Source organism: Phyllopteryx taeniolatus, chromosome 18 (genome assembly GCF_024500385.1).
Source record: "Phyllopteryx taeniolatus isolate TA_2022b chromosome 18, UOR_Ptae_1.2, whole genome shotgun sequence".
Taxonomy (NCBI): Eukaryota; Metazoa; Chordata; class Actinopteri; order Syngnathiformes; family Syngnathidae; genus Phyllopteryx; species Phyllopteryx taeniolatus.
Window position 1 is genome coordinate 444,696 of NC_084519.1, and position 22,933 is coordinate 467,628.

Sequence of the window (22,933 nt, forward strand, 5' to 3'; positions counted from 1 at the left end):
TTTCTTCCTGAAGGAAAAGTGCCCTTTTTTTCTGGGGCATTTCATCATGTGTGTGTGTGTGTGTGTGTGTATATATATATATATATATATATACACACACAGTAGGTACGGAAAGTATTCAGACCCCATTCAATTTTTCACTTTTTTTCAGCCATTTGCTAAAATCATTTAAGTTCATTTTTTTCACACAGCACCCCATATTGACGGGGGGGGGAACAGAATTGTTGAAATGTTTGCAGATTTATTCAAAAAGAAACAATGCAGTATCACACAGCCGTCAGTATTCCGAGCCTTTGCTCAGTGTTTAGTCGAAGCAGCCTTTTGAGCTCATACAGCAATGATGCAACAGGTTTTTCCCACCTGGATTTGGGGATCCTCTGCCATTCCTCCTTGCAGATCCTCTCCAGTTCTGTCAGGTTGGATGGTGAACGTTGGTGGGCAGCCATTTTCAGGTCTTTCTAGAGCTGCTCAATTGGGTTCGTAAGTCAAGGCTCTGTCTGGGCCGTTCAAGAACAGTCACAGAGTTGTTCTGAAGCCATTCCTTCGGTATTTTAGCTGTGCGCTTAGGGTCATCGTCTTTTTTGAAGGTGAACCTTCGGCCCAGTCCGAGGTCCCGAGCACTCTGGAGAAGATTTCCGTCCAGGATATCCCTGCACTTGGCCCCATTCATCTTATCTTCCTGTGCCTGCAGCTGAAAAACGCCCCCACCATGCTTCGCTGTGGGGACTGTATAGGGCAGGTGATGAGCAGTGCCTGGTGAAGAAGCTTTTCCGTCCTGTAAGGCCTCACAGTCGAGCCACTGCTCCTCCGTATTGAGAGGATCCAGATGAGGTGGCTCGGTTGTAGTGTATATTAGTTGAATACAAATGTAATTTAGGAGGAAAAAAATAAGCCGGAAGCGATAGCTGCGTTGCTTCCGGTTTAGCGTAATTTTAAGTTTAATCGTTAAAATCAAACTATTTTATCTAGTAAAGGGGGCACAATGTATAAAATTTAGAGTAAGTGACGAGAAACCTTTTTATCACTTGTAATCTGACGGTTGCTACACTTTATGAAATGTTGACTTTGACAGAGGCTTAATTAAACTCAGAACGCACACAAAATACAACCAAGAGTGGAAAATAGAACATCGTGTGTTGGACTGAAGTGGAAAACGCGTGCGAGAGAGAGGACAAAGTGGAGATTTTGTTTGAAGCTTGTCGTTTCCCTCGAGCGGAGGTTCAAGCTGGTGGTCTGGTCTCAGGAAGCAAGGAGACAGATTTGGTTGCAGAAGACAAAACGAAAATGTTGTTCGTCGCGCCTTGTTGGGAGAGTCCGACCGTTTCTCTTCCTGCCTTTTTTTTTTGTGTGGCTCGCTGGCGATTTCAGAGCGATTGTGGTGTCTCGAATTGTCGCTTTCTTTGTCACGCTTGTCCCCGGCCTCCGCCCGCTCTCCTTCTGCTCAGAAGATGGTGGCCAAGCGATGGATTTGAATTCGAATTTAGCTCGCTACGGTTTAAGAAATATACAAAGACTCGAAATGAAGCCGAAAGACAAGTAGCTTGAGCCGACCACTGGATGTTTGTTAGACGCCTCCAAATAAACAGAGCAATTCGCCAAGGCGACGAAAGTACTGAACAGTTCCAATAAGACGCGCGTTTATACGCACTCCATCCGGGACGTACCCGCCTCATTCTAAAACCCTCCCCTTGGTCTTGATTGGCTCAAACCAAGTTTCCCGAAAATGGCAGAGTATCTAATTGTGTCACGTTAAGTTTATAATCATGTCTCAGCACTCTTGTTGATATTTTTGAATACAATGAAGTCATGCAATACAATCATATATATTTCGTTTTAATGCTATCTGGTGTTCATTTAACATGCAATCCAACTGGTGACTAATTCGGAGTTTCTCGCTCTCTCGTGGTGTCTGTAATCCCGAGGTGGTCATGGCATTCATCTCCCTCTCGGAGGCGCTCTTGGTCCATTAGGCGGTGGGCCGATGGAACGCTTGACAGTCGTAAACAGTCACATTTTGACACGTCTTGCTGGCAACAAGGAGCCACTTTCAGACTCTCAGCTGTCCTTTACATAAATCATCTGTCACCTGCTGTTATTCGAGTAAGGATTACCAGAGTTTTGCCCAAGAGTCGGCACATTCCACTATTTAGATGTGACGTAATATTTTAAGAATTTTACGTTGACGTAATCTGTTGCCAACCGAACCGGATGTTCAATGTTTCACCCCACGACACGAATGCCACATTGCAAATATTCGTGTTCCCAACAATCACATACACTCGAAACATTCGTTACCGGGAATAAAGAGGATGGGCGTGTGACAAGGCAAAGCGCAACGACGCTCTCTCTCATTAGCTTCAATCCAAGAATTCATATTTTATTCCACTGGTTTTAAACCACAAATTCGACTAAAGTGAAATGCGCTTCTGTCTGCCTTCCGTTTGGTCAAAAGGAAGCGCTCTCTGAAGTGGATAAAAGGCCGAAGCTCCTTTTGTCTCTGGCTCTCTCACTCTCGTTGTTCCACCTGCCGAAGGCCTGGCCCAGCCCGGGAAGCCCCCAACCTCTCACCACGAGCTGCGGGAGGTTGGGGGACGCCCAGCTTCCGCAGAAAGCACCTTCCAACTCCCCAAAGCTACCCTTTTGGGTAAGGGGCAGTTTACGGACGAGGCCCCGTTGGGAAGCAATTGCGGTGCGAGTTTTTTTCCTGACCGCGTGGCAAGCATTGCCACTGCCAGCGCGCCGGCCAACCTGCACTTGAAGTGCGTCTCTTTCCCTTTCCTTCCTTTTCCTTCAAACCATTCCTCGTGAGCGCTCGTGCCAACCCCCGGAATGGAGGGGTTTCAGCGGAAGTTCCACCTATATGCGCTTTCAGCCAATTACACACGACCAGCAGCCGCCACATTTGAAAGAGGTGCGCTATTGTCGCATGGAACTTTTTCTAAAAAAAGTAATCATCTTCTTTTCCTTTGGGCTTGTCCCGTCAGGAGTCGCCACAGCGCGTCATCCTTTTCTATGTCAGCCTATCTCCTGCATCCTCCTCTCGCACCAACTGCCCTCATGTCTTCCCTCAAGACATCCATCAACCTTCTCTTTGTTCTTCCTCTAGCTCTCTTGCCTGGCAGCTCCATCCTCGTCATCCTTCTACCAATATACTCACTCTCACTCTCTCCCCTCTGGACGTGTCCAAACCATCCAAGTCTGCTCTCTCTAACTTTGCCTCCAAAACATCGCACCTTGGCTGTCCCTCTGATGAGCTCATTTCTAATCCTATCCAACCTGGTCACTCCGAGAGCGAACCTCAACATCTTCATTTCCGCCACCTCCAGCTCTGCTTCCTGTTGTCTCTAATCGGTCCATCATGGCCGGCCTCACCACTGTCTTCTAAACTTTGCCCTTCATCCGAGCAGAGACTCTTCTGTCACATAACACACCTGACACCTTCCTCCACCCGTTCCAACCTGCTGGGACCCGTTTCTTCACTTCCTGACCACACTCCCCATTGCTCTGGACGGTTGACCCCAAGTAATTCAAGTCCTCCACCCTTGCTATCTCTTCTCCCTGTAGCCTCACTCTTCCCCCACCACCCCTCTCATTCATGCACATATATTCTGTTTTACTTCGGCTAATCTTCATTCCTCTTCTTTCCAGTGCATGCCTCCATCTTTTTAACTGTTCCTCCAGCTGCTCCCTGCTTTCACTGCAGATCACAATGTCAATTGTGTCCTCCTGAATCTGAGATTCGACTTCCCGACGGACCCTCCTCTCCAGCATCCCTGAGAGAGGTAGGCTGAGGAGTGTGATCCCCCTGTCGTTAGAACACACACTCCAGTCCCCTTTCTTAAAAAGGGGGACCACCACCCCAGTCTGCCAATCCAGAGACACTGTCCCCGATGTCCACGCGATGTTGAAAAGGCGGCGTGTCAACCAGGACAGCTCTACAACACCCAGAGCCGTTAGGAACTCCGGGCGAATCTCATCCTCCCCAAGGGCCTTGCCACCAGAGAGCTTTTTAACCACCTCGGTGACCTCAACCCCAGAGGTAGCAGAGCCCATCTCAGAGACCTTAGACTTTGCTTCCTCATGGGAAGGCGTGTCGGTGGAATTGAGGAGGTTTTCGAAGTATTCTCCCCACCGACTCACAACGTCCCGTGTCGAGGTTCAGCAGCGCCCCATCCCCACTATACACAGTGTTGATGGTGCACTGCTTCCCCCTCCTGAGACACCGGACCGTGGACCACAATTTCCTCGAAGCCATCTGGAAGTCGTTCTCCATGGCCTCAACCGAACTCCTCCCACGCCAGAGTTTTTGCCTCAGCGACCAACAAAGCCGCATTCCGCTTGGCCAGCCGGTACCAATCAGCTCCCTCAGGAGTCCCACAGGCCAAAAAAACACAATAGGACTCTTTCTTCAGCTTGACGGGATCCCTCACCGCTGGTGTCCTCCAACGGGTTCATGGATTGCCGCCACGACAGGCACTGACTACCTTACGGCCACAGCTCCAGTCGGCCGCCTCGGCAATAGAGGCGCGGAACATGGTCCACTCTGACTCAATGTGTTTCCTCGAGACGTAGATGAAGTTGTGAGAGGTGGGAGTTGAAACTCCTTCTGACAGGGGATTCTGCCAGACATTCCCAGCAGACCCTAACAATACTTTTGGGCCCGCCAGGTCGGACCGGCATCTTCCCCCACCATCGGAGCCGACTCACCACCAGGTGGTGATCGGTTGACAGCTCCGCCCCTCTCTTCACCGGAGTGTCCAAGACATGCGGCCGCAAGTCCGATGACACGACCACAAAGTCGATCATCGAACTGCGACCTAGGGTGTCCTGGTGCCAAGTGCACGTGTGGACACCCTTATGCTTGAACATGGTGTTCGTTAAAGACAATCCATGGTGAGCACAGAAGTCCAACAACAGAACACCACTCGGGTTCTGATTGGGGGGGCCGTTCCCCACAATCACGCCCTTTCAGGTCTCACTGTCATTGCCCACATGAGCATTGAAGTCCCCCAGCAGAACGATGGCGTCCCCAGCGGGAGCGCTCTCCAGCAACACCTCAAAGGACTCCAAAAAGGGTGGGTACTCTGAACTGCTGTTTGGTGCAGAGAAACAAACAACAGTCAGGACCCGTCCCCCCCACCCGGAGGCAGAGGGAGACTACCCTCTCGTCGTCCAGGGTGAACCCCAACGTACAGGCGCCGAGCCGGGGGCAATAAGTATACCCACATCTGCTCGGTGCCTCACACCATGGGCAACTCCAGAGTGGTAAAGAGAGTCCAACCCCTCTCAAGAGGACTGGTACCAGACCCCAAGCCGTGTGTGGAACTTCTCAACCTCACACACCAGCTCTCGGGCTCCTTCCCTGTCAGAGAGGTGACATTCCACGTCCCTAGTACCAGTTTCTGTAGACGGGGATCGGATCTCCAAGGTCCCCGCCTTCGGCGACCTCCCAGCTCACACTGCAAAAGGACCCCTATGGCCCCTCCCACGGGTGGTGAGCCCATGGAGGACCACGTCGGTAACGTTTGCCACGTTACCCTTCCGAGCTGTGCCCGGCCGGGCCCCAAGGGTGCAGGCTCGGCCACCAGGTCTGGGCAAGGGAAACCTAGATCCATTTGATTTATTCTTCATCGGGGATTTTGGAGCCGTACTTTGTGTGGTCCCTCACCTTGGACCTGTTTGCCATGGGTGACCCTACCAGGGGCAACTTAGGACCTAGGCCGATTGGGACACACACACGATAAGGCGACGGCTCAAGGAGAGGCTTTTCTGTGTCTGGGAGGGATATTGAAAGCCAAAAATAAGACTCCAGCTCATAGGTAACGTTTCAGATTGATACGAACCTTGTATTTTGCTGACAAAGGCTTCTCTCTTTTCCTTCTGCCCGTGTTTGAAGCTGAAATGACTCATTTCATTGTAGCGGAATGATGTCATCTTCCTTCCCCGGGCAGGTATTGTGAGATTTCGCTTCCCCTTGCCGTCACTGAACAAATTGGAACAAGGAAGACCGAGTAGTGGTGCCAGCTTTCTCCAAGGTTCTTTTGTTCCGATAAGTGACATGCCATCGAAGTAGGACGAGGCGATGGTCTCCGTGTGTCTGTCTGAGAAAGGCAAGCCTGTGATTTATTTGCTCTCTGTATTGTGCTCTTTTCACAAATTCCCATATAAAATGGTTCTTGCAGTCCAGATACATGACAATGTCTAGGCTCCCAACCGTATCATTCTGCCATTTGGCAAAATGGACAGAGCCAAACTGCTCCACCAATGTAAGGCAGAGATATCTAGGCCTTATTTTATGTATTTATTTGACAAGGGGACATTGATTGTGCGCTTTACAATGTCGCCATGGAAACTGGAAGCCAGAGATGAAGTAGTTCTCTATCGTGGACAGTATTTAGGTTACCGTACCCTGTCTGTTGCACCGTGTTCTCATCCCATTCGTCATGACATCGCATGGAACCACTGGTTGATTTTCAAAGCGGCGGCAGACAATTACTTTGTGGAGAAAAAATGAGTGAGTGAGATCCTCAGACTCTGGCAAGCATTGTTTGACTTGTGGAAACAGTAACAACATGCGTATCATCCCCAAATCAAATAAAGGTACTGTATATGTTTGTGACTGTAAGATTGCTTTTACCTATCGTATCTCCAGTGAAAGTGCATCCAGTCCGTGTTTTTTTAATTCCATGATTATTATGACAAAGCTTTTTCCCGGTGTTCCTGCTGTTGCTGAGGTAGTGCTAAGAAAATGTCCTGTTGTTGCAGTAGTTCGATGACCCGAAACGAGCAAGGCGAATGGCACGCTTTGGTGGGAAAAGGGTTAGATGCTTTGACTTTCTTCGGGGATGGAAGTGGTTGGAGCTGGTGAATTATTGCTTCATGAATGAAGTTGTCATCGCCACCGGAATCTATAAGGGCAGTCATGGTGGAAACTATAACGCAAGCGGGAACGGTCATGCGAGACGGAGCGCTTGAGGGATCGGAGGTTTGGCTCACCGCCACGCTCTCGGTGAGCTTGGTCTTTTGATCGTGAGGAAATAAAGGCACCGGATTGGATGACTCGACGCCGACGCTCCTGTGGGTCTAGACGCGTTTTACCAATTTGCATGGGCTTTGTGGGAGCTACGGAAGTGCGGGAGGCGGGTGAGAAGTTGACGGCGCGGTGCTCTCAGCGGGAGGATTCTTACATACGCGGACCCTCCTCTCTCGTGGTCGGTTCTCAAGCTGAATGGAAAGAGCGATGAGATCCTCGAGAGCGGCGGGCTCGTCCCGGACCGCTAGCTCATCCTCGAGTCGGTCGGAGAGGCCATTTGAAAAAATCCCTCCGAGCGCCGCGTCGTCCCGCCCCGCGTTCACCCGCCAATATCTGGAACTCAATGGAATATTCCGCTGCCGATTTAGCGCCCTGCGTGAGCGTGAGGCTTCTTTGCCCTGAACTGGGTGATCAAATACTTTGCGGAAAAAGAATCGAATCAATGAAGTACCTGAGAGGAGTTTTGCCATAATGAAGTGGGCCATTTTGCTGCTTTGCCGCGGACGAGGTTAGTGACATGGGCTACTTTGGAACGTTCGGTGGGAGATTGAATACGAGTGAGCAATTTAGAATAAACTGGCTACATGCACCTAGGTCCCCGGAGTAGGGCTCGGGCGGAGGGACGTGAGGTTCTTTGGCTGGGAGGCTGCGGACTCGGGAGGAGTACTTACAGGGGGTTGAATGGATTGCATCTGTTGGGAAAGGAGGCAGACATGTTGCGAAAGGGAGTGGAGCGTTTCGGTGATTTCTTGCAGGTTTTTGTCCTGCCGTCCAATGTGGGCGCCTTGGAGGGTTAGTGCGTTCTTCGGAGCCTCCGCAGTTGCTGGGTCCATAGTGGCCCAAGTATTCTGTCACGTGTGGGGAGTAGCTGTTTGTTATTAAGATGATTTTCTGCTGCTCTAAGTATAATTTGTATTCTTTCTGTTTTGGAGTTAATTCCCATCGTTGCATTCCTAACACCTGCAACGAATGTTGTAAGTCTCTTGCGATCTACCCAAACTTTTCCCTCACCTGCTTGTTCTGGTTCATTTTGCGGTTTCGCACTTCTCTCCCTCACTCTGCTTCTTCGCCACCCCGACGGCGTCTGCCCATGTTGTTCAGTTTTTCACCCTGCCCTCCTCTTTTCATCTCCATACGCCACGCTGTGATTCCCTCCACAATTACAAGACTTTGGCTTGTTTATCATTCTCCCAGTTGTTTTTTTAAGGAACTGGACTTAGAGAAAAAAGGGCTTTCTCGTCATTCAACCGAGGAATCACTTTAAATTCCCTCTCCACCACCACCACCACCATGTTGTTTCCCTGTCCAACCTCATCATCCCTTGAATTCACCCTTTGCTTTTTGGTCCCTTCGCTCTCACACTTAACATCCACGCCATCGCCGTTGTCAGTTACCGGATCTCCCCACTCTGAGCCGTTCACGGCACAGTTGAGCCTCCCCGCCAACTCCGTCGTGGACTTTTCACGTCCTTGAAGATCGATCCCGGTATGGTATGACTCCTATCGCACCCTCAACGTTCTTCTCTTCCTCTCGCCACAAACGCAGTTTGCATTTCCCGCAGTCAAGCCACTTCACTCCCACTTTCCACATTCAACATGGCGGCGACGTTGACGTGAAATTCTGCGCCAGGGCGGTGCCTATTTCTATTTGACGTCCGCGGGCACGCACGCACGCACGCGTTCCGAATTTCAGCTATGAGCGAGGGAGGCCGAGGAGGGGCGCGCTCACGGCGTTGTGAATGAACCGAGCGCGTGACGTCGGCAGACTAATGTCAACAATGCAGCGGTCGGGAGTAGGTGTTCCAGTCGAATGTAGCAAACGGCGCTGGCGCAGGATCACCGCAATTGTGTACGCGCGCGCCTCTCCACGTACTCAGAGCAGCGACAAAAGGGAGCACAATTGCGGACGTTTCTTTGTCGTCGTTCGGGGGACGAAGCGAGTCAAGTTGCAGCCGCCGAAGGAGGAGTAGCGAGTCACCATGTGAACGAACTCGGATGGGGAAACGGACATTGAGAAGGAAAGGAAGAAAACGGTGAGCGGCCGTGCGCCTTTCTGCCGTCTTTGTTGCACTTCAGCCACATAATCTGCTGCGTTTCCTGTGCGTCACAATCCAAAAAAAACGACATCGGTGTGGTGACTTTGGCTAGCGGGCGTTTGGAGCCATGTTCAAAAAGAAAAAGTCTCAAGTGGAAAAACAATATCTACGCGTATTCGTCATCGACTGTGATGTGCTGGTATGGCGATAGCGTGAAGATGGTGAAACTCGCGGCTGCAACTTCGAACCACATCCTGCAGTTACGTTTGGAGTCATTATTTGCTGTCTTTTTCTGCGTGTGCGACGCGAACGAACAATGACCCCCCCGGCCAGCGTCCCACGTCCCACGTTACAACGCGTTGTGTCGCTTTCACGAGGAGGACGCTACGATGACGATTGTTTTTGAAAATGCGACGGCGGTCTCCGCAAGGAGTGCAAATATGCACACGTACATGCCGGTGTTATTGGCTCATGTGGCCCCGGTAGAATATTTGCGAATGTCCCGAGTTCGTCCCACCCTCGACTCGCCGATGTCGTTGCGAGCAGTGACGCGGCATCATCCAGTGTTCGGAGTGGGCGCGACACCGAGAAAGCACAGCGTGCACCTCTTTGTCTGCTGGCTAGGCTAGGCTAGGCTAAGCTAGGCTAGGCTAGGCTAGGCTATCCGCCGACAAAGCAGCCTCTCTCTCGTCATTTGTCTTGTCATGATACGTTCGGATACTCAAATACTTTGTTCGCGTCGTATCAATGCATAGCCCACTTTTTGGGGTGTTTTCCATTTTTTTTAGATGATGGTGAACGTTGCTCGACTGTTCCAACACGTGCAATGCGGAAGCACTGCAGCTGTCGTTTAACGCAACGACTCTTCTCATTTACACGCCGCCTATTCCCCCCCCCCCCCTTCGTGGTTTATGTGTATTAATCCAAAACATTAAAACAATCCCAATGAATGGCTGAGTTCGACTTGAATACAACGGGATCATATCCGCTCTGTCAATGACATTAAAATATTGGGATTATCGGCATTTATTGCGTGACGTTGTGTGTTGTTTTACACAGGCGCAGGCGGTGTTGGGGAGGAACTAATTCCATGTAATGAGATTATGCAATTTAATGACAGAATCTACGCAACGGTAATCCGTTACATTACTGGGAGAAAATGTGGAATTTTTTGGACATTTCAATGGTTACGATTTGAGTTACATTTGCAAAATAGCCGCAAAAGAAGCATTTAGCGCCATTCTCGAACATAACCTACTTTTCCAAATATCACCACAGAGCGCCACCTTGTGGTGCAATCCATTAGTTTGTCGAAGATTTTCAAAAGGTTCGACTCGCACTTGAGCACATAAAAGAACTTTGACTTTTGAGCAGTTTCATCTTTATCATTTTTGACTTTTTTTTTCAACATTGTATGGTGATTTTCCACATGCTGCACACGTATAATGTAACAATTGTTTAATTATGTATTTACTTTTCATCGTGTTTTGTTATCCGTGTATTCTTTGTGGAAATAACCAATATTTGGTTAACCGAGACCCAAGTGACGATAAGCGCTTTGGAAAATGAATGAATGAATGTTTTAATCCACTTATCACAGGGAAACATCCACAGGTCCTGTTGTTGCATTCATTCAAAATTAAGAAAAGTAATCAAATGTAATTAACGACATTACATTGAGAAAGTAATTGAAATACAAAGCCCAATTCCAATGAAGTTGGGACGTTGTGTAAGACAAATACAAAGAAAATACAATGATTTGCAAATCATGTTCAACCTATATTCAATTGAATACACTACAAAGACAAGATATTTAATGTTCAAACTGATCGTTTTATTCAATTATTTTTTTCATTTTTTTGCGGGCCTTGGTTCAGAACAACGGCCGTGCAAAAGTTCTTGTCCGCTTGTTTTATGGCCAAAACCGCTTCAAGTTATGACGTCACGCAGTCGCGGACCAATTTTAGCTTCACCCAGAGACGGCGTGTGCGCCACTTTCGATCGCTTTACTACTGAATGTGCTGTGGCTATTGCTAGGGATGTGTCAGCACATCCGCCATCTTGAATGGGTCAGTTTTACTTGTATCGAGCGGCACGCGCACTACCGACGCTCTTGAGTTACCGAAGGTTCCGGGGTGTGGCGATCGCGTCCGGAGTGAACTTCCCAACAGTTACTCAACAGTCCGTTAGAGTTTCCCCCTGCATTTGTAGATGTCGCAAAAAAACTTGTGGAATCATATTTGGGCCAAAAAGACACACAAGCTTTGAAATCTCAAACAAAAAAAACAAGACTGTCAAACAAAATGTCTTGAATCGCAAGTCAAAAATAAGACATTGAGATGTAATCTAACTCAAGCAAAGAAAAAAAAATGTTATTACGCCTAATTAAAATATGTTTTGCTCTCGATGACGATATTCGCGTTTGCACTGCCTGACTTTTTGCGTTTTTGTTTTTTTTGTCACAAACCTTTTGGGTGGGGGGGCTTCACGTCCTCATTGGCTAATTCATTTTGAATCCAATGGGATTTTTTTTCATGTCCCACTGAGCAGAGCCAGCGACAAGAATGCAAGATTCACTTTTCGATCACCTTAAGGGAGTGTAAGTATCTATCATATATGTTGTCAATGCTGTATTAGCAAGTAGTGATTTACAAAAACAAATGCACAGTGACACTTTATCAACAATTTAGCAGCTAACATTAGCTGCCATACTGACTCGTCCGGAGTATGTATAATATACATATGGCCATTGGCCACATGTCTTTATTATCTTACGATGACCTGAGAATTGTATTACTGAATAAAATTGAACAGTAATAACCAGCACGGCTTAAAAACGGAATTAGCATAAAAGGGAAGCGCCAATCCTAAATGACTTGTTGGATTTCCTGCAAGATCTCGATTATATACAATAGCTACTTTCAAAGTTAGCCAGTCTTTCTTACTCGGTGTTGACAAAAAGAAAATAATTACGGATAAAGACAGTTTTCCTTTCTATATTTTTAGGGTTCATTTCAATGTTAAACTTGTATTTATATAAAACGTTTTCCCCCTCTGAAATAATTGAGTGTTTGGAGCAAACACCTCTAATGCATGGCTACATCTTGGTCAACTAAGGCCTTTCTTAATCCATGAAGGGCATGAAATGTATAGCTGGACAGGGGGCAAGGCATGTCTGACACCACCACCCCATCATCTGCATCAGCGCTGTGATCCTGGAGAAGTTGCTCCATTGGCTGAAAGACAGCAAGGTCAATTGGATTAGACCAAGGAAAACTGCTCAAACAAACCGGGGCTTGAAGCCGGACCATTCACTATGAGTCTTTTGGACGCATGGCGAATTGTTTGCTAACTCTCACAGGAAGAAGAAGCCGACTGCAGCGGAAGCGAGCCCGAGACGGAAGTTAAAGGAGACGACAGTGTGGCCTTGGGAGTTAGCAATTTTTAATACCTTCTTATCTGTTTGTCATTTTACCAGGGCATACTATTCTTAGTGTTTCTAATAGTCATCATTTACAAAAAGAAATACACATACAGTGTACATTATACGTATACATACATATATCCTAATTGTTGTTTTCCTTCACAACTAAATTCTTTCAGAGGGGAAAACATTTGTTATAAATACTAATTTAATATTGAAGTTTAGAGAGAGGCAAACTGTCTTTATCGGTAATTATTTTCTTTTTGTCAACACCTGGTAAGAAAGACTGGCTAACTTTAAAAGTAGATATTGTGTAAAATCAAGCTCTTGCAGGAAATCAGACGCTATTTTGGATTTGTGCTTCCCTTTTATGCTAATTCCGTCTTTAAGCCGTACTGGTTAAAAGTGTTTGATTTTATCCAGCAATGTCATTATAAGATGATAAAAAAAATGTGGCCGATGGCCAAATAGTATACAGTACGGACAAGTCGGTATGGTGGCTAACGTTAGCAATATACGGTAGCTAATGGTTATTAGAGAAACTGTGGCTATGCGCTGCTAACGTGTTATTAGCATAATGTTACAACATCACTACTAGCATGTACAGCATTGACGACCCACATGATAGATACTTACGCTTCCTTCAGGTGATCGAAAATGGAATCTTTGCATTCTTTAGCCGGCTCCGATCGAGGTGACGCACACAAAATCAGCCAATGAGGACGCGTTCCTCATGAAGGTTTGTGACAAAAAGAAAAAGCAACAAGTCAGGCAGCGCAAACGCAAATATTGTCATTCCAAGCAAAACATATTTTCATTGCATGGAAAAACAGGATTATTTTTTGCTCGAGTTCGATTATATCTCTCAATGTCTTATTGTTTGCTTGCGATTCAAGAAGTTTTGTTTGATATTGTTTTCTCCGTTTGCGATTTAAAAGGTTTTGTGCCATTCTTTTTGGCACCAATCTGATCCCATATAAACTGTGTTAACTGACAATGTTTTCCTGAAATGTTCCCAAGTCCACGCGGCGACATCCTTCAATGCGTTCAATGTCGCTGCTTACGCCCACAGATTTCTCCGGATTCTCTGAATGTTTTGGTGATATTATGGAACATAGATGATGAAATCCCTAAATTCCTCGCAGTTGCAGGGTTGCGAAACATTGCTCTTAAACTATTTGCGCACGCAATTGTTCACAAAGTAGTGAACCTCGCCCCATCCTTGCTTGCGAACAACTGAGCATTTTGGGGACGCTCCTATCATGACACTCACCTGTTCACATGTGGAATGTCCAAAGAGGAGTTTTTGGACAATGGTCCTTCATTTGACCATTCTTTTGTTGCCCCTGTCCCAGCTTTTTTGGGAATGTGTTGCAGGCATCAAATTCAAAATGAAAGAATGTTTGAGGAAAAAAAACCCCCAAAAAACAACAATTACGCTTATCAGTTTTAACATGAAATGTCTTGCCTCTGTAAAAAAATATGATGGAATGGAAAAAAGGTCAATTGCCGTTTGGTTCTGATTTCAAAACGGGGATTAATTATGATTGAAATGATCACTTCCAGAGTCAAACCATCATGTGATTAATCCTATATTAACAGCTAGGCAGTGTTTTGTCATTTTAACCTTGAATAACTGAGTAAGGTGGTAAGTTGAACACTGAAACTCACCCGTTGATGACACTCGATTCATTCCCATTTTCAAACAGGTGTTGATGATTTCAAATTTCGGGCATTCATAGAAAAGACAGAACAAGTGGCGGTGGCCCATTGAAATACGCTTCTTTTTAAAACGGTAAAGACATGAACAGCGTCATAAAAATTGTGTGCGTTGCACAATTGACATTGGACCCTTCAAATTCTGTGGGCACAATTTACATATGTTGTCCCTCAAACTCTGTGGATACAAGTGCATCAATTATCCGAACTACTCATGGAACCGATTACACTTGACCTAGTACAATTCATAATCGACATACATACATAATCTCAAATTGCGTTTTGCTTGCAAACGAAGTTGTCGCTGCGGGTGAAGTAGACGAACGACCCCCTTGGGGTACCCAGAATAAAAAATCCCACAAGAAAATATGATTTTTGTTTGTATTTGAAATGTAGTTTCTAGTTTTTCAGCAAATAGATTTGTCCACGTGTTTAGGTTTCTGTCCATTCTGAATAAAACGGTGATTAGGATGGAAGTTCCATAAAGAAGCAAATGGCTCCCAGCTTTCATTCTTACTTGTTTTTTCGGCATGAAGAAATGTTTCGCCTTTTACAATGGCCAGAAAAAGTATGAAAAAACCCCAAAGATGTTCTCATCCCCTCTTATGTCAGCACAAAGGTATGCGAGACTGGGCTGCCGCCAATGGTTGATGTCGAGTGAGCAGCATTGCTGGAAGAACAGCCTTCACTTCACCCCAAGGACTGTTGTTCCCACCCTCATTTGGCATTCTTCCTGAGCTATTTCACTGCTGCACATTGTTTTTCCCCCTGACGCATTTGATCGTGTTCCGCCATTGTCCATCGCCGTGTGGAATCTTCTTAACTGTGGCACCGTGGACGCTGTCAAGGATTTTAAACACCGCAGGCAGATTTCTAAGTAGTTTGTTGTCTTAAACCCAAGCAGAGTCACCTGTTGAACTCACAGAAATGAAAATGTTCGAAGAGTAGTGGAAATAGATCACATGAAGGAAGATGGGAGTTACAAAGCATCTCTAAAGTGGTCCCGTGAATGAAAGGCTTCCGCACAGCGTAACACAATTTTTGGAGCCGATTAGTGGAACAAACTCTTCCAACTGGACTGAGGCGTTGAAGTCTGTTTGAGCTTGCAGCCACTGAGCAGGCTGTGTAGAAATGCCACCGGTTGTCTTGCAAATAATCTTTGGCAGTAAATTCAACCTGCCAGATGCTTGACACATTTTTTGTTTTGGTTCAGATTCTTACATTGTTCATCCAGCCATCCATTTTCATTACCGCTTATCCTCACCAGGCTCGCGGGCTCGCCAGCCAATCGCAGGGCACACAGAAACAAACAACCAGCCGCACTCACTTTCACACCTGCGGGTGATTTAGGGTCTTCAATCAAACTTGTTTTTAATCAGAATACATTTTTTATTTGTTATAAAACCGTTTTTTTTGGTCCATCCATCCATTTTCTACCGCTTATCCGAGGTCGGGTCGCGGGGGCAGTAGCTTTAGCAGGGACGCCCAGACTTCCCTCTCCCCAGCCACTTCATCCAGCTCTTCCGGGGGGATCCCGAGGCGTTCCCAGGCCAGCCGAAGGACGTAGTCTCTTCAGCGTGTCCTGGGTCGTCCCCGGGGTCTCCTCCCGGTGGGACGTGCACGGAACACCTCACCAGGGAGGCGTCTGGGAGGCATCCGAATCAGATGCCCCAGCCACCTCATCTGGCTCCTCTCAATGTGAAGGAGCAACGGCTCTACTCTGAGATCCTCCCGTATGACCGAAACTCATTTCGGCCGCTCGTATCCGGGATCTTGTTCTTTCGGTCACGACCCACAGCTCGTGACCATAGGTGAGGGTAGGAACGTAGATCGACCGGTAAATCGGGAGCTTCGCCTTTCGACTTAGCTCCTTTACCACAACGGATCGATGCAAAGTCCGCATCACTGCAGACGTTGCACCGATCCGCCTGTTGATCTCCCGTTCCGTTCTTCCCTCACTCGTGAACAAGACCCCGAGATACTTGAACTCCTCCATTTGGGGAAGGATCTCATCCCCGACCTGGAGAGGGCACGCCACCCTTTTCCGACTGAGGACCATGGTCTCAGATTTGGAGGTGCTGATTCTCATCCCAGCCGCTTCACACTCGGCTGCGAACTGCTCCAATGAGAGTTGGAGGTCACAGAGATAGGAGAGCCCGCCTCAGAGAACCCAGACTCTGCTCCCTCATGGGAAGGCGTGTCGGTGGAGTTGAGGAGGTCTTGGAAGTATTCTCCCCACTGGCTCACAACGTCCCGAGTTGAGGTCAGCAGCGCCCCATCACCACTATACACCGTGTTGATGGTACACTGCTTCCCCCTCCTGAGACGCCGGATGGTGGACCAGAATTTCCTCGAAGCCGTCCGCAAGTCTTTCTCCATGGCCTCACCGAATTCCTCCCATGCCCGAGTTTTTGCTTCGGCGACCACCAAAGCTGCATTCCGTTTGGCCAGCCGATACCCATCAGCTGCCTCAGGAGTCCCACAGGCCAAAAAGGCCCGATTGGACTCCTTCTTCAGCTTGACGACATCCCTCACCGTTGGTGTCCACCAACGGGTTCGGGAATTGCCACCACGACAGGCACCGACCACCTTATGGCCACAGCTCCGGTCGGCCGCCTCAACAATGGAGGTGCGGAACATGGTCCACTCAGACTCGATGTCCCCAGGCTCCCCCGGAACGCGAGCAAAGTTCTGTCGGAGGTGGGAGTTGAAATACCTTCTACTGTCGGAGCCAACACACCACTAGGTGGTGATCAGTTGACAGCTCCACCCCTCTCTTCACCTGAGTGTCCAAAGACATGCGGCCGCAAGTCCGATGACACAACCACAAAGTCGATCATCGAACTGCGACCTAGGGTGTCCTGGTGCCAAGTGCACGTGTGGACACCCTTATGCTTGAACATGGTGTTCGTTATGGACAATCTGTAATGAACACCACTCGGGCTCTGATCGGGGGAGCCGTTCCTCCCAATCACGCTCTTCCAGGTCTCACTGTCATTGCCCACGTGAGCATTGAAGTTCCCCAGCAGAACAATGGAGTCCCCAGCGGGAGCGCTCTCCAGCACCCCCTCCAAGGACTCCAAAAAGGGTGGGTACTCTGAACTGCTGTTTGGTGCATAGGCACAAACAACAGTCGGGACCCGTCCCCCCACCCGAAGGCGGAGGGAGGCTACCCTCTCGTCCGCCGGGGTGAACCTCAACATACAGGCGGCGAGCCGGGGGGCAATAAGTATACCCACACCTGCTCGCCGCCTCTCACCATGGGCAATGGAAGAGAGTCCAACCCCTCTCAATAGGACTGGTACCAGAGCCCAAGCTGTGTGTGGAGGCGAGTCCGACTATATCTAGTCGGAACTTCTCGATCTCACACACCTGCTCGGGCTCCTTCCCTGCCAGAGAGGTGACATTCCACGTCCCTAGAGCCAGCTTCTGTAGCCGGGGATGGGATCGCCAAGGTGCCCGCCTTCGGCCACCGCCCAGCTCGCAGTGCACCCGAGCCCTATGGCCCCTCCCACAGGTGGTGAGCCCATGGTAAGGGGGACCCATGTTACCCTTTTTGGGCTGTGCCCGGCCACCAGGCACTCGCCTTCGAGCCCCACCTCCAGGCCTGGTTCCAGAGGGGGGGCCCCGATGACCTGCGTCCGGGCAAGAGAAAACTGAGTCCATTGTTTGTCGCCATCATAAAGGGGTCTTTGAGCCGTGCTTTGTCTGGTCCCTCACCTAGGACCTGTTTGCCAGGAGTGACCCTGCCAAGGGCATAAAGCCCCAGACAACTTGGCTCCTAAGATCATTGGGACACACAAACCCGTCCACCACGGTAAGGTGATTGCTCAAGGAGGGGTACACATCAGCCATAGATATGAATAGGTAGCTACATCAGCTGCGTACCTACGGTGACGCTAAGCTAATTTCCTTGCATTGCCCTTGATTAAACATCGACCCACAGGCACGTCTGTTAATCTGTATATCTGTGACAATAGGATTCCCAGTCTCTGCCTCTTGATTGACCACCGCGCCAGTAAACAACAGTGGCCAATTCTGGAACTAATAGACTTTGTCAACGCCGGTTTAAATGACAACTGGAAACTGTTTTTTGACACAGTCTTCTATCGATTATTTCCGAGGTCCATTAAATCAGGGCTTGTTAAATCGAGGTTCCACTGTACTTCCAGACTGCAGACATGATCCCTGTCCCGAGACCCCAGCTTCACATTTATGCTATCCACTAGTTACAGAAGGCCCACGACAACTATTGTTCTATGAATGTTCCCCATCTGCTGTAAACTGTGCCAAGTTTACTTCAGTTGATTCCTGCATGTGTAACAATGAACATTAATGTTGTTTGGGTAAACAAGTTTAAGTCGGGAGGTTTTTTTTGCCCGAATACAATCATTATTCTACGATGAGAGGCGACCTCTCCGTGCAGAGAAACACTTAAGTCCAAGCGTTTCTGAAATTTGTCAAACCAGTCCTTGCTGGCATTAAATGAGCTTACTGGGCCTACTGGGTGAGCAGCAGCCCTCGTCGATGGCCTGAGCTCTGCATCCTCCTCCTCCTTGCTGTCAGCAAAGCTTATATAAAGCTTTTTAGCTTGAGTGCGGATAACGTTTGTATCCAGCGAAATGTTCTTTTTTCTGCAGACGCTAATCCACAACGATAAAGCTTGATTCCATCCTTACGATGGTCTTGATGTAGACAGTACCAGCCTTTTTTGCTTGCTTATTAAAACTTATTTCTGCTGTCGTCCTTATGTTACTTTCCTCCTCTTTAATGTAACGCACCGAAGATTCACTGATTCCGAAATGGCGCCCAGTAGCCGTGTAACTTCTACATTCCTTCATCATGTCCAGAAGTCTCACTTTTTCTGCAATAGTTAGCACCTTCCTTTGTCTTTTGGGTGCGACTGCAGGTGCCCTCGTTGGCAGCACGTTTCGTCGACATTGTTGGTTATGTCTGGGAGAAAACTTGCAAACAGGAGGCACGTTAGTCACACTGCTAGCAATCGAACACTAATTTAAATTTAGCAACCCGAACTGATTCTGTGCTGTACGGGAGACATGGCACGGAGGAGATGGATTCAAATTGGTCTACAGTCCCGTAGCCAATCAGGACGCAGAATACAATGCGGGTTTGTACGCTGTAAAAAACAGCATGCAAAATTGCACTGTAAAAAAATCTGCGATATAGCGAGGCCGCGAAAGGTGAACCGCGGAATAGCGAGGGATTTCTGTATCTTTCACCGTGTGCTGGTGTATATTTTTATTATAAAACTTCATATGCAATATGATGTTTTATCTTCACGGGGTGCTGGACTTACTTCAGCTTCGAGTGTGTAAGAGGAAATATGCTTAAAGTCGACAGCATAATACGCGCAAGGCGCAAGACGGTGTGTAAATGACAGACTGAAGTGGATGGGAGAATCCCTGCGTGCCTTTTCTGACTCCAAAGCTCAAGCAAGCTACCGAGTTAGGTTCCATTTCTTCTTCTTTTCCTTCTGATGATGATGGTATGGGGCTGTGTTAGTGCCAATGGCATGGGTAACCTACACATCTGTGAAGGCACCATTAATGCTGAAAGGTACATTCAGGTTTTGGAGAAACATATGCTGCCATCCAAGCAACGTCTTTTTCATGGACGCCCCTGCTTATTTCAGCAAGACGATGCCAAACCACATTCTGCACGTGTTACAACAGCGAGGGTTCGTAGTAAAAGAATGCGGGTACTAGACTGGCCTGCCTGCAGTCCAGACCTGTCTCCCATTGAAAATGTGTGGCACATTATGAAGCGTAAAATACGACAACGGAGACCCCGGACTGTTGAACAGCTGAAGCTGTACATGAAGCAAGAATGGGAAAGAATTCCGCCTACAAAGCTTCAACAATTCGTTTCCTCAGTTCCCAAACGTTTATTGAATGTTGTTCAAAGAAAAGGTGATGTAACACAGCGGTAAACATCACCCTGTCCCAGCTTTTTTGGAACGTGTTGCAGCCATAAAATTCTAAGTTAATGATTATTTGGTAAAAACAATCAAGTTTATCAGTTTGAACATGAAATATCTTGTCTTTGTAGTGTATTTAATTAACTATAGGTTGAACATGATTTGCAAATCATTGTATTCTGTTTTTATTTATGTTTAACACAACGTCCCAACTTCAGTGGAATTGGGGTTGTTCAATAGTGAGGTCTTACTCTTGACCCTAAATAAGCCCTGAGAGCAAGAGGGCTCGGAGGGGAGGCCTCTCCCCGGCTGTGGCGGTTGTAGGTAGAGCGGGTCGCGGTCACTGGTTCGTATCCCGGGTACGACTGTCCGCATGTCGAAATGTCCTTGGGCAAGACACTGAACCCTAATTTGCTCCCAGTGGGCATGGCAGCAGTCGCCCATTAGTGTGTGTGAGTGGGTGAATGTGAGGCTTTGTAAAGCGCTCTTGGCACTGTGATGGTGTAGATAAAGCGCTATATAAGTGCAGTCCATTTACCCACCGGTGTGTGAGGGCCCTCAGTTATTTGTCCACGTGGCAAAAAGAAAAAATACGTCGACACTTGCATTATATCCTTAGCTATAACCCCAAAACCAAGAAAAAAAAAATATTCTGCGCAATCCTTGTTTGCAGTCTGCCTCTTTTAATCATTTGTCTCCCCTTCACGACACAAACTTGACCCATTTTCCACTATATCTTGGTTTACAGTTCTGTAAAAATCGCCTTCAATCCAAACGCCTGAAGGCCTCCAGTTTCTCTTTGTAGCTCCTAACTCTGTTCGTTCTCTCCTGGTTCCTCAGCTACCCTCTCATGTGCCATGTGAAACGCTGTATCTGCTCCAAAATAAAATCTGGGTACTTCATGACTGCCACCGAGACTCCCCGCTTCGCCACGTCCCCGGTCGCTTCCTCCGCTGATCCATATAGCACCGTCCCCTCTGAATAATCCACCCTTAACCGGGCTGGGAATGGTGTTTGGAATCTTCTTTTCCTTCAGCACTGACTTTGCTTTGGCATATTCCTTCATTTTTTCAGCACCTCCTGTGCATAGTCTTGGTCCAGATTAACCGGTAACAAGCTCTTCCATGTCTTGGATCCAAGTTTTGGCAGCACCTTTCTTTTGCCTCCACGATTCTCGCGTTTGTTTTGTTAAGCCTGCTGAGTATTGTCTCTCCTAAACTCCCTCATTTCTTTCAATATGAGCTCCAAGCTCGCTTCTTCCCTCTGATCCTCGTCATTATTGGAGTGAATGGCAATATTCTCCATTACGCTAGCCGGGAGCCCTCGGCTAACTCCGTCCTGCTTCAATAACTCAACTGCGTTGACTTGGTTTTATTTTGGGCATTACAAAGACCCACTAACTTAAATCAACTTCTATTTAAAGTTTTCAATTTATTCGAGGTTTGGTGGTTAAGTTTTTGAGTAGTCAGGTGCCTGTGTTCCTACACCGCCGTCGCTTTGTTCGTCCAACCGGAAGTCTCCGTTTTACCATTGCTATTCAAGATGGCGCCTAACCGTGTGGTCGCCTCGGTTACGTGCTCGCTAGTACTGTCTATGTTTATGTGTTTTTCGTTCGTCTTTGGAGACATTACGCGACTCACACAGGGGAAGACTTGCTAAACATTAGGGAGTCTACGCCTGACTTTCTTTCACCAACTAGTTACTCACAAAAGGGGCGGCCGCAGTCTACGGCGCTTGGAGGTGAAGGCGACGCCACAGAGAGAAGTGAGCCGGAGTGCAGGTCAAGCTCCGTAAGAGAGGGTCCCGAATCCCGCTCGCGTCGATTCACCTCGCAAATCTATGCTCCCTACCTAACAAAATGTACGAGGTTCATCTTCTCACAAAGATCAGTAAAGACTTCGGTTGTTCCGCCGCCCTGTGCTTCACGGAGACATGGCTTTGTGAACGCATCCCCGATGGCGCCGCACTGCTTCCGGGCTTTCAACTACACCGGGCAGACTGCATCACAGAGTTATCGTGGAAAACAAAAACAGGTGGTGGGATATGCCTGTATATCAACGAAAAATGGTATACCGACATTATGGAGCTCAACACACACTGCAGCCTGGACTGGAGTCGTTGTTTTTGAACTCTAAGCCATTCTACTTGACGCGCAAGTTCGCTTCATTCATACTCGCGGGTGTCTACATTCCTCCACAAGCTAAAATGAATGCCGCGCTGCTAACGCTCGCTGAACAAGTAAACAAACACACAGATTCACCCCTCATTATTCTTGGCGACTTTAACAAAGCTAAACTCAACCACGAACTCCCTAAATACAAGCAACACATTGACTGTCCTACCAGCAAAAACAACATTGTAGATCACTGCTATACCACGCTAAATGACGCATACCGTGCTATCCCCCGCGCAGCTCTGGGCTCATCTGATCACTGCTTCATTCACCTAATACCAACATACAGGCAAAAACTTAAATGTGCAAAGCCTCTTTAAAATGGATGAATATACGGACTGTGTCACATCCTATATCAGTTTCTGTGAAGATGTGTGTGTACTAACTGTTTTGGAAATTAAATCAGGAAACAATCTTGTCTTTTTGTCTTTTGTAGCTTTAATATCTTTGCAAAGAGAGAGAGGTTACAGTTCCCTCACGTCTCTGCCCGTCTCTGAGACACGTACGGAAAAAACAATGCCGTATTAAACCAAAGAAAAAATGGGAGGGAGATGAAGAAAGAAAGAGATCTATTCACACAGTTATCTTGTCCTTGACAGAAGAGGGAGGTT

The 22,933-nt window shown here is 47.7% G+C and overlaps 1 protein-coding gene and 1 long non-coding RNA gene across 6 annotated transcripts in view; one reads left to right on the top strand and one right to left on the bottom strand.

Annotated features, from left to right (window-relative positions):
• Positions 1–111: 111 nt before the first annotated feature.
• On the bottom strand, positions 112–8,625 carry LOC133468170 (uncharacterized). Its single transcript, XR_009785425.1, has 3 exons — positions 6,638–8,625; positions 6,409–6,495; positions 112–6,101 (listed from the first exon to the last, which is right to left on the bottom strand). It is a non-coding gene; the product is annotated as an uncharacterized LOC133468170 (long non-coding RNA).
• A 102-nt stretch (positions 8,626–8,727) lies between these two features.
• bach2b (BTB and CNC homology 1, basic leucine zipper transcription factor 2b) overlaps positions 8,728–22,933 on the top strand; it is a 92,434-nt gene continuing 78,228 nt past the window's right edge. For 3 of the 5 annotated variants that reach the window (XR_009785423.1, XR_009785422.1, XM_061753727.1), the window contains exon 1: positions 8,728–9,065. The gene's annotated coding sequence lies outside the window, so the exon portion shown is untranslated. The remainder of the gene's footprint in view (positions 9,066–22,933) is intronic. The other 2 variants (XM_061753723.1, XM_061753726.1) reach the window with 1 other exon arrangement.